General features: G+C 37.3%; 2 long non-coding RNA genes across 2 annotated transcripts; both read right to left on the bottom strand.

Moving 5' to 3' along the window:
- Positions 1-1,335: 1,335 nt before the first annotated feature.
- LOC124570693 lies at positions 1,336-6,709 on the bottom strand. The gene is made up of 2 exons (XR_006971733.1): positions 6,131-6,709; positions 1,336-2,130 (listed from the first exon to the last, which is right to left on the bottom strand). It is a non-coding gene; the product is annotated as an uncharacterized LOC124570693 (long non-coding RNA).
- Positions 6,710-10,259: 3,550 nt separating this feature from the next.
- LOC124570915 lies at positions 10,260-12,722 on the bottom strand. Its single transcript, XR_006971735.1, has 2 exons — positions 12,463-12,722; positions 10,260-10,323 (listed from the first exon to the last, which is right to left on the bottom strand). It is a non-coding gene; the product is annotated as an uncharacterized LOC124570915 (long non-coding RNA).
- Positions 12,723-12,984: the final 262 nt, after the last annotated feature.

Here is a 12,984-nt window from a genome sequence, read left to right as displayed (position 1 = left end):
GTCACTCAAGTGTCTCTTTAATTACTATTCTTCACTGTATTTCACTTCACAATAGTTAATAACCGCTCCACAAGTGGACTCTTTATATCTTCTATAAATTTTAATACTAACACAATCACACTCCACAAAGCGACTATCCATTACCAACATCAAGTTTCACCTTCATCATCTACATTTTTAACATTTCCTGTTCTCAACATCAGTATAACTCATTTGCGAAATAGGGTTACCAATAAAACTTCTTATCCCGTCACACATAAATAAATCCTCACTATCATTATTCTCCACCACATATAACTGAAATAATTAATTCTATAACTTGGGAATGGGCCACGTCCTCACACACACACACCTCCATCCTAAATTTCACCTAACATCAGGTATCAACATCATTTCGACACACGTCGTAAATTAACATAATTTCTATAATGTTGGATTTATGTGGAAGCTTTTCATTCCAAACAACAATCAGCATGTATACCTCAATGGAAAGGGCCATCAATTACACTTTCTGTACACCTTACATATACTGCAACTTTCACTACAACAACACTTTCCTTTTCTCTCTGCATCTGCAATAGTGTCTGCAAACACCTTCTACTCTCTTCCTAATTTAAACAGTCATGGGTCTTACTCTCATCACCTGGCTCATACAAAACTCCAAAAACTCAATATTGCAACTCTCATGATCAAATTTCATAACAGGTCTCAAACATTACCAACTTGCTAGTCGTTGTTTCTTACATCTATACACTCCAACCACACCTATGTTCATTCACCTCTAAGAACTTTTGGGGCTCACTCTCACTTTGCTTAAACCTATGCCTTCTTCCAATCACTCTTTTAAACGTTGTACCCACATTGCCTTTATCAACACATCATCACTCACTCTACTCTTGGATATACTACCTTCAGTCCGACTTCCCTCTTTTCACAGGGCACCTACGATTAACTCGCAAACAATAATTATAAATCATCCACATTTCTGCTCAACTCAGGTCTCCTCCTTCTCTGCCATCCATAGCCCGTTAACTGCACCAATACATACTTTTTCATTTACATTCATATCTCCAACATGCTACCAGCTCACACAAGGGACATCCAAGGAATAAGAATTGCCTGGGCAATGGGAATCTCCACCTCATACCCTATAAACTCCATTCTCACAGAATACTCTCTTTTCAGTGTTTTCAGCTCATACACATCACCTACATTCCAAATATTTTGAGAATAAACCTATAAACCCTTATCAACTATCCTATGTTTTAGAGGATCAATCTACAGGGGGAACAAAATTTCTTTCATAACAATCAAACCAACATCCCTTTTTTCTCCTTTTCACTTTCTATACTCGCTTTCAATTCCCTCATCCTCGCTACATCATCCAAAGTGAATTATTATTTGATTGGTCTTCTATTTGTACATGTCTCTACCAATTTCTAACGATATTTTACTCTCTGGGACAATACATATTCACCTCTATGGATTATCATTTCGTCAAGTCACACACACTACTAGATCACCGTATCACTAACTGTCCAAACTCAAATCTTGTAGGCAGGACGTACAGGGGCAACACTAGGTCACAAACCATTCACCATCAAACTCAGCAATTCGACTTCACTTCGTCACACCTCTTCACTCCCACACCTCATTCCTAACTTTTTTACATTTTCTCTGGGGATCTGTTTTATTTCCTCATCTAAACATTAACCTCTACACTGACAAAACCTTTTTTTTTCTTCTCTGCACCATTCTTCAACCTCGTATTATACCACCTTTACAAAATTTAACATCAACTTCATCATACTCAGGTTTGTAACTCTACTTCAAACCATACACCATCGGTTACTCCATTCTTTCGAAAACCAGAACATCACTACTTCATTACTTTCATCATTTATAGTTACCATATTAGTCCAATTTCATAAACCTCCACATCACGCACATACCAACTACGTCATACACACTCTCTCACACGTTACATGTCTCCACTATATCATTTCCTCTCGTATTCGAAATATTAAGGGACTGTACTTCCTACACCTTTCTACCTCCATAACACATCTCAAAGGGTAAATACTTTTACACTAAGCCACATCAAACAAAATAACCAGACACAATATAAACCTTCTTTAATTTCATAAACAATTCTATAGCTTGGGAATGGGCCACGTGCTCACACACAAATGCCTCTATCCTAAATTTCACCTCACATCATCAGGGATCTACATCATTTCGACACACATCGTAAATTAACATAATTTCTATAATGTTGGAATTACGTGGGAGCTTCTCGATCCAAACAACAATCAGCATGTATACCTCAATGGGAAGGGCCATCAATTACACTTTCTGTACACCTTACATATACTGCAATTTTCACTACAACAACACTTTCCTTTTCTCTCTGCATCTGCAATAGGGTCTTCAAACACCTTCTACTCTCTTCCTAATTTAAACAGTCACGGGTCTTACTCTCATCACCTGGCTGAAACAAAACTCCAAAAACTCAATAATGCAACTCTCATGATCAAATTTCATAACAGGACTCAAACATTACCAACTTGCTAGTCATTGTTTCTTACATCTATACACTCCAACCACACCTTTGTTCATTCACCTCTAAGAACTCTTGGGGCTCATTCTCACTTTACTTAAACCTATGCCTTCTTCCAATCTCTCTTTTAAACATTGTACCCACATTGCCTTTATCAACACATCATCACTCACTCTACTCTTCGATATACTACCTTCAGTCAGACTTCCCTCTTTTCACAGGGCACCTATGATTAACTCGCAAACAATTATTATAAATCATCCACATTTCTGCTCAACTCAGGTCTCCTCCTACCCTGCCATACATAGGGTGTCAACTGCACCTATATCTACTTTTTCATTTACATTCATATCTCCAACATGCTACCAGCTCACACAAGGGACATGCAAGGAAAAGAATTGCCTGGGCAATGGGAATCTCCACCTCATACCCTATAAATTCCATTCTCACAAAATACTCACTTTTCAGTGTTTTCAGCTCATACACATGACCTACATTCCAAATATTTTGAGAATAAACCTATAAACCCTTATCAACTATCCTAATTTTTAGGGGATCAATCTACAGGGGGAACAAAATTTCTTTCATAACAATCAAACCAACATACTTTTTTCTCTTTTTCACTTTCTGTACTCGCTTTCAATTCCCTCATCCTCGCTACCTCATCCAAAGTGAATTATTATTTGATTGGTCTTCTATTTGTACATGTCTCTACTACCAATTTCTAAGGATATTTTATTCTCTGGGACAATACATATTCACCTCTATGGATTATCATATCATCAAGTCATACACACTACTAGATCACCGTATCACTAACTGTCCAAACTCAAATCTTGTAGGCAGGACGTACAGGGCCAACAGTATTTCACAAACCATTCACCATCAAACTCAGCAATTCGACTTCACTTCATCACACCTCTTCACTACCACACCTCATTCCTAACTTTTTTACATTTTCTCTGGGGATCTGTATTATTTCCTCATCTAAACATTAACCTCTACACTGACAAAACCTTTTTTTTTCTTCTCTGCACCATTCTTCAACTTCGTATTATACCACCTTTACAAAATTTAACATCAACTTCATCATACTCAGGTTTGTAACTCTACTTCAAACCATACACCATCGGTTACTCCATTCTTTCGAAAACCAGAACATCACTACTTCATTACTTTCATCATTTAAAGTTACCACATTACTCCAATTTCATAAACCTCCACATCACGCACACACCAACTACGTCATACACACCTTCTCACACGTTACATGTCTCCACTATATCATTTCCTCTCGTATTCGAAATATTAAGGGACTGTACTTCCTACACCTTTCTTCCTCCAACACACATCTCAAAGGGTAAATACTTCTACACTAAGCCACAACAAACAAAATAACCAGACACAATATAAACCTTCTTTACAATCTTATCAATAACCAAGGGTCACTCAAGTGTCTCTTTAATTACTAGTCTCCACTGTATTTCACTTCACAATAGCTAATAACCGCTCCACAAGTGGACTCTTTATAACTTCTATAAATTTTAATACTAACACAATCACACTCCACAAAGCGACTCTCCATTACCAACATCAAGTTTCACCTTCATCATCTACATTTTTAACATTTCCTGTTCTCAACATCAGTATAACTCATTCCCAAATAGGGTTACCAATAAAACTTCTTATCCCGTCACACATAAATAAATCCTCACTATCATTATTCTCCACCACATATAAATGAAATAATTAATTCTATAGCTTGGGAAAGGGCCAGTCCTCACACACAAATGCCTCTATCCTAAATTTCACCTCACATCAGGTATCTACATCATTTCGACACACATCGTAAATTAACATAATTTCTATAATGTTGGATTTACGTGGGAGCTTCTCGTTCCAAACGACAATCAGCATGTATACCTCAATGGGAAGGGCCATCAATTACACTTTCTGTACACCTTACATATACTGCAATTTTCACTACAACAACACTTTCCTTTTCTCTCTGCATCTGCAATAGGGTCTTCAAACACCTTCTACTCTCTTCCTAATGTAAACAGTCACGGGTCTTACTCTCATCACCTGGCTCAAACAAAACTCCAAAAACTCAATAATGCAACTCTCATGATCAAATTTCATAACAGGTCTCAAACATTACCAACTTGCTAGTCATTGTTTCTTACATCTATACACTCCAACCACACCTTTGTTCATTCACCTCTAAGAACTCTTGGGGCTCATTCTCACTTTACTTAAACCTATGCCTTCTTCCAATCTCTCTTTTAAACATTGTACCCACATTGCCTTTATCAACACATCATCACTCACTCTACTCTTCGATATACTACCTTCAGTCAGACTTCCCTCTTGTCACAGGGCACCTACGATTAACTCGCAAACAATTATTATAAGTCATCCACATTTCTGCTCAACTCAGGTCTCCTCCTACTCTGCCATACATAGGGTGTCAACTGCACCTATACCTACTTTTTCATTTACATTCATATCTCCAACATGCTACCAGCTCACACAAGGGACATCCAAGGAAAGGAATTGCCTGGGCAATGGGAATCTCCACCTCATACCCTATAAACTCCATTCTCACAAAATACTCTCTTTTCAGTGCTTTCAGCTCTTACACATCACCTACATTCCAAATATTTTGAGAATAAACCTATAAACCCTTATCAACAACCTAATTTTTAGGGGATCAATCTACAGGGGGAACAAAATTTCTTTCATAACAATCAAACCAACATCCCTTTTTTCTCTTTTTCACTTTCTATACTCGCTTTCAATTCCCTCATCCTCGCTACCTCATCCAAAGTGAATTATTATTTGATTGGTCTTCTATTTGTACATGTCTCTACCAATTTCTAACGATATTATACTCTCTGGGACAATACATATTCACCTCTATGGATTATCATTTCGTCAAGTCACACACACTACTAGATCACCGTATCACTAACTGTCCAAACTCAAATCTTGTAGGCAGGACGTACAGGGGCAACATTAGTTGACAAACCATTCACCATCAAACTCAGCAATTCGACTTCACTTCATCACACCTCTTCACTACCACACCTCATTCCTAACTTTTTTACATTTTCTCTGGGGATCTGTTTTATTTCCTCATCTAAACATTAACCTCTACACTGACACAACCTCTTTTTTTCTTCTCTGCACCATTCTTCAATGTCGTATTACAATACCTTTACAAAATTTAACATCAACTTCACCATACTCATGTTTGTAACTCTACTTCAAACCATACACCATCGGTTACTCCATTCTTTCGAAAACCAGAACATCGCTACTTCATTACTTTCATCATTTATAATTACCACATTACTCCAATTTCATAAGCTTCCACATCACGCACATACCAACTACTTCATACACACTCTCTCACATGTTACATGTCTCCACTATATCATTTCCTCTCGTTTTCGAAATACTAAGGGCCTGTACTTCCTACACCTTTCTTCCTCCATAACACATCTCAAAGGGTAAATACTTTTACACTAAGCCACAACAAACAAATTAACCAGACACAATATAAACCTTCTTTACAATCTTATCAATAACCAAGGGTCGCTCAAGTGTCTCTTTATTTACTACTCTTCACTGTATCTCATTTCACAATAGCTAATAACCGTTCCACAAGTGGACTCTTTATAACTTCTATAAATTTTAATACTAACACAATCACACTCCACAAAGCGACTCTCCATTACCAACATCAAGTTTCACCTTCATCATCTACATTTTTAACATTTCCTGTTCTCAACATCAGTATAACTCATTCCCAAATAGGGTTACCAATAAAACTTCTTATCCCGTCACACATAAATAATTCCTCACTATCATTATTCTCCACCACATATAACTGAAATAATTAATTCTATAGCTTTGGAAAGGGCCAGTCCTCACACACACATGCCTCTATCCTAAATTTCACCTCACATCAGGTATCTACATCATTTCGACACACATCGTAAATTAACATAATTTCTATAATGTTAGATTTACGTGGGAGCTTCTCGTTCCAAACAACAATCAGCATGTATACCTCAATGGGAAGGGCCATCAATTACACTTTCTGTACGCCTTACATATACTGCAATTTTCACTACAACAACACTTTCCTTTTCTCTCTGCAATCCCAATAGGGTCTTCAAACACCTTCTACTCTCTTCCTAATTTAAACAGTCACGGGTCTTACTCTCGTCACCTGGCTCATACAATACTCCAAAAAATCAATAATGGAACTCTCATGATCAAATTTCATAACAGGTCTCAAACATTACCAACTTGCGAGTCATTGTTTTTTACATCTATACACTCCAACCACACCTTTGTTCATTCACCTCTAAGAACTCTTGGGGCTCATTCTCACTTTACTTAAACCTATGCCTTCTTCCAATCTCTCTTTTAAACATTGTACCCACATTGCCTTTATCAACACATCATCACTCACTCTACTCTTCGATATACTACCTTCAGTCAGCCTTCCCTCTTTTCACAGGGCACCTACGATTAACTCGCAAACAATAATTATAAATCATCCACATTTCTGCTCAACTCAGGTCTCCTCCTACTCTGCCATACATAGGGTGTCAACTACACCTATATCTACTTTTTCATTTACAATCATATCTCCAACATCCTACCAGCTCACACAAGGGACATGCAAGGAAAAGAATTGCCTGGGCAATGGGAATCTCCACCTCATACCCTATAAACTCCATTCTCACAAAATACTCTCCATTCAGTGTTTTCAGCTCATACACATGACCTACATTCCAAATATTTTGACAATAAACCTATAAACCCTTATCAACTATCCTAATTTTTAGAGGATCAATCTACAGGGGGAACAGAAATTTCTTTCATAACAATCAAACCAACATCCATTTTTTCTCTTTTTTACTTTCTATACTCGCTATCAATTCCCTCATCCTCGCTACCTCATCCAAAGTGAATTATTATTTGATTGGTCTTCTATTTGTACATGTCTCTACCAATTTCTAACGATATTTTACTCTCTGGGACAATACATATTCCCTCTACGGATTATCATTTCGTCAAGTCACACACACTACTAGATCACCGTATCACTAACTGTCCAAACTCAAATCTTGTAGGCAGGATGTACAGGGGCAACATTAGTTCACAAACCATTCACCATCAAACTCAGCAATTCGACTTCTCTTCATCACACCTCTTCACTACCACAAATCATTCCTAACTTTTTTACATTTTCTCTGGGGATCTGTTTTATTTCCTCATCTAAACATTAACCTCTACACTGACACAACCTTTATTTTTTCTTCTCTGCACCACTCTTCAACCTCGTATTACACCACCTTTACAAAATTTAACATCAACTTCACCATACTCATGTTTGTAACTCTACTTCAAACCATACACCATCGGTTACTCCATTTTTTCGAAAACCAGAACATCACTACTTCATTACTTTCATCATTTATAATTACCACATTACTCCAATTTCATAAACCTCCACATCACGCACAAACCAACTACTTCATACACACTCTCTCACACGTCACATGTCTCCACTATATCATTTCCTCTCGTTTTCGAAATACTAAGGGACTGTACTTCCTACACCTCTCTTCCTCCATAACACATCTCAAAGGGTAAATACTTTTACACTAAGCCACAACAAATGACTTAACCAGACACAATATAAACCTTCTTTACAATCTTATCAATAACTAAGGGTCGCTCAAGTGTCTCTTTATTTACTACTCTTCACTGTATCTCACTTCACAATAGCTAATAACCGTTCCACAAGTGGACTCTTTATAACTTCTATAAATTTTAATACTAACACAATCACACTCCACAAAGCGACTCTCCATTACCAACATCAAGTTTCACCTTCATCATCTACATTTTTAACATTTCCTGTTCTCAACATCAGTACAACTCATTTTCCAAATAGGGGTACCAATAAAACTTCTTATCCCGTCACACATAAATAATTCCTCACTATCATTATTCTCCACCACATATAACTGAAATAATTAATTCTATAGCTTGGGAAAGGGCCAGTCCTCACACACACATGCCTCTATCCTAAACTTCACCTCACATCAGGTATCTACATCATTTCGACACACATCGTAAATTAACATAATGTCTATAATGTTGGATTTACGTGGGAGCTTCTCGTTCCAAACAACAATCAGCATGTATACCTCAATGGGAAGGGCCATCAATTACACTTTCTGTACACCTTACATATACTGCAACTTTCACTACAACAACACTTTCCTTTTCTCTCTGCATCTGCAATAGGGTCTTCAAACACCTTCTACTCTCTTCCTAATATAAACAGTCACGGGTCTTACTCTCATCACCTGGCTCATACAAAACTCCAAAAACTCAATAATGCAACTCTCATGATCAAATTTCATAACAGGTCTCAAACATTACCAACTTTCTAGTCATTGTTTCTTACATCTATACACTCCAACCACACCTTTGTTCATTCACCTCTAAGAACTCTTGGGGCTCATTCTCACTTTATCTTAAACCTATGCCTTCTTCCAATCTCTCTTTTAAATATTGTACCCACATTGCCTTTATCAACACATCATCACTCACTCTACTCTTCAATATACTACCTTCAGTCAGACTTCCCTCTTTTCACAGGGCACCTACGATTAACTCGCAAACAATTATTATAAATCATCCACATTTCTGCTCAACTCAGGTCTCCTCTTACTCTGCCATACAATGGGTGTCAACTGCACCAATACCTACTTTTTCATTCACATTCATATCTCCAACATGCTACCAGCTCACACAAGGGACATTCAAGGAATAAGAATTGCCTGGGCAATAGGAATCTCCACCTCATACCCTATAAACTCCACTCTCACAAAATACTCTCTTTTCAGTGTTTTCAGCTCATACACATCACCTACATTCCAAATATTTTGAGAATAAACCTATAAACCCATATCAACTATCCTAATTTTTAGGGGATCAATCTACAGGGGGAACAAAGTTTCTTTCATAACAATCAAACCAACATCCATTTTTTCTCTTTTTAACTTTCTATACTCGCTTTCAATTCCCTCATCCTCGCTACCTCATCCAAAGTGAATTATTATTTGATTGGTCTTCTATTTGTACATGTCTCTACCAATTTCTAACGATATTTTACTCTCTGGGACAATACATATTCACCTCTACGGATTATCATTTCGTCAAGTCACACACACTACTAGATCACCGTATCACTAACCGTCCAAACTCAAATCTTGTAGGCAGGACGTACAGGGGCAACATTAGTTCACAAACCATTCACCACCAAACTCAGCAATTCGACTTCACTTCATCACACCTCTTCACTACCACACCTCATTCCTAACTTTTTTACATTTTCTCTGGGGATCTGTTTTATTTCCTCATCTAAACATTAACCTCTACACTGACACAAACTTTTTTTTCTTCTCTGCACCATTCTTCAACCTCGTATTATACCACCTTTACAAAATTTAACATCAACTTCACCATACTCAGGTTTTTAATTCTACTTCAAACCATACACCATCGGTTACTCCATTCTTTCGAAAACCATAACATCACTACTTCATCACCTTCATCATTTATAATTACCACATTACTCCAACTTCATAAACCTCCACATCACGCACATACCAACTACTTCATACACACTCTCCCACACGTTACATGTCTCCACTATATCATTTCCTCTCGTTTTCGAAATACTAAGGGACTGTACTTCCTACACCTTTCTTCCTCCATAACACATCTCAAAGGGTAAATACTTTTACACTAAGCCACAACAAATGACTTAACCAGACACAATATAAACCTTCTTTACAATCTTATCAATAACCAAGGGTCGCTCAAGTGTCTCTTTATTTACTACTCTTCACTGTATCTCACTTCACAATAGCTAATAACCGTTCCACAAGTGGACTCTTTATAACTTCTATAAATTTTAATACTAACACAATCACACTCCACAAAGCGACTCCCCATTACCAACATCAAGTTTCACCTTCATCATCTACATTTTTAACACCTCCTCTTCTCAACATCAGTACAACTCATTTGCCAAATAGGGGTACCAATAAAACTTCTTATCCCGTCACACATAAATAATTCCCCACTATCATTATTCTCCACCACACATAACTGAAATAATTAATTCTATAGCTTGGGAAAGGGCCACGTCCTCACACACACATGCCTCTATCCTAAATTTCACCTCACATCAGGTATCTACATCATTTTGACACACATCGTAAATTAACATAATTTCTATAATGTTCGATTTAAGTGGGAGCTTCTCGTTCCAAACGACAATCAGCATGTATACCTCAATGGGAAGGGCCACCAATTACACTATCTGTACACCTTACATATACTGCAATTTTCACTACAACAACACTTTCCTTTTCTCTCTGCATCTGCAATAGTGTCTGCAAACACCTTCTACTCTCTTCCTAATTTAAACAGTCACGGGTCTTACTCTCATCACCTGGCTCATACAAAACACCAAAAACTCAATAATGCAACTCTCATGATCAAATTTCATAACAGTTCTCAAACATTACTAACTTTCTAGTCATTGTTTCTTACATCCATACACTCCAACCACACCTTTGTTCATTCACCTCTAAGAACTCTTGGGGCTCATTCTCACTTTATCTTAAACCTATGCCTTCTTCCAATCTCTCTTTTAAACATTGTACCCACATTGCCTTTATCAACACATCATCACTCACTCTACTCTTGGATATTCTACCTTCAGTCAGACTTCCCTCTTTTCACAGGGCACCTACGATTAACTTGCAAACAATTATTATAAATCATCCACATTTCTGCTCAACTCAGGTCTCCTCCCACTCTGCCATACATTGGGTGTCAACTGCACCAATACCTTCTTTTTCATTCACATTCATATCTCCAACATGGTACCAGATCACACAAGGGACATCCAAGGAATAAGAATTGCCTGGGCAATGGGAAAGTACACCTCATACCCTATAAACTCTATTCTCACAAAATACTCTCTTTTCAGTGTTTTCAGCTCATACACATCACCTACATTCCAAATATTTTGAGACTAAACCTATAAAAAGTTATCAACTATCCTAATTTTAGGGGATCAATCTACAGGGGGAACAAAATTTCTTTCATAACAATCAAACCAACATCCCTTTTTTCTCTTTTTTACTTTCTATACTCGCTTTCAATTCCCTCATCCTCGCTACCTCATCCAAAGTGAATTATTATTTGATTGGTCGTATATTTGTACATGTCTCTACCAATTTCTAATGATATTTTACTCTCTGGGACAATACATATTCACCTCTATGGATTATCATTTCGTCAAGTCACACACACTACTAGATCACCGTATCACTAACTGTCCAAACTCAAATCTTGTAGGCAGGACGTACAGGGGCAACATTAGTTCACAAACCATTCACCACCAAACTCAGCAATTCGACTTCACTTCATCACACCTCATCACTACCACACCTCATTCCTAACTTTTTTACATTTTCTCTGGGGATCTGTTTTATTTCCTCATCTAAACATTAACCTCTACACTGACACAACCTTTTCTTTTTCTTTCCGGCACCATTCTTCAACCTCGTATTATACCACCTTTACAAAATTTAACATCAACTTCACCTTACTCAGGTTTTTAACTCTACTTCAAACCATACACCATCGATTACTCCATTCTTTCGAAAACCAGAACATCACTACTTGATTACCTTCATCATTTCTAACTACCACATTACGCCAACTTCATAAACCTCCACATCACGCACATACCAACTACTTCATACACTCTCTCTCACACATTACACGTCTCCACTATATCATTTCCTCTCGTATTCGAAATATTAATGGACTGTACTTCCTACACCTTTCTACCTCCATAACACATCTCAATGGGTAAATACTTTTACACAAAACCACAACAAACAAAATAACCAGACACAATATAAACCTTCTTTACAATCTTATCAATAACCAAGGGTCGCTCAAGTGTCTCTTTATTTCCTAGTCTTCACTGTATTTCACTTCACAATAGCTAATAACCGATCCACAAGTGGACTCTTGATAACTTCTATAAAGTTTAGTACTAACACTATCACACTCCACAAAGCGACTCTCCATTATCAACATCAAGTTTCACCTTCATCATCTATACTTTTAACATTTCCTGTTTTCAACATCAGTACAACTCATTTGCCAAATAGGGGTACCAATAAAATTTCTTATCCCGTCACACATAAATAATTCCTCACTATCATTATTCTCCACCACACATAACTGAAATTATTAATTCTATAGCTTGGGAAAGGGCCACGTCCTCACACACACAC

The sequence above is a fragment of the Schistocerca americana genome, chromosome 1, assembly GCF_021461395.2.
Source record: "Schistocerca americana isolate TAMUIC-IGC-003095 chromosome 1, iqSchAmer2.1, whole genome shotgun sequence".
NCBI classification, from domain to species: Eukaryota; Metazoa; Arthropoda; class Insecta; order Orthoptera; family Acrididae; genus Schistocerca; species Schistocerca americana.
The sequence above is the reverse complement of the archived record's forward strand: the minus strand, read 5'-3'. Positions and strand labels throughout refer to the sequence as shown.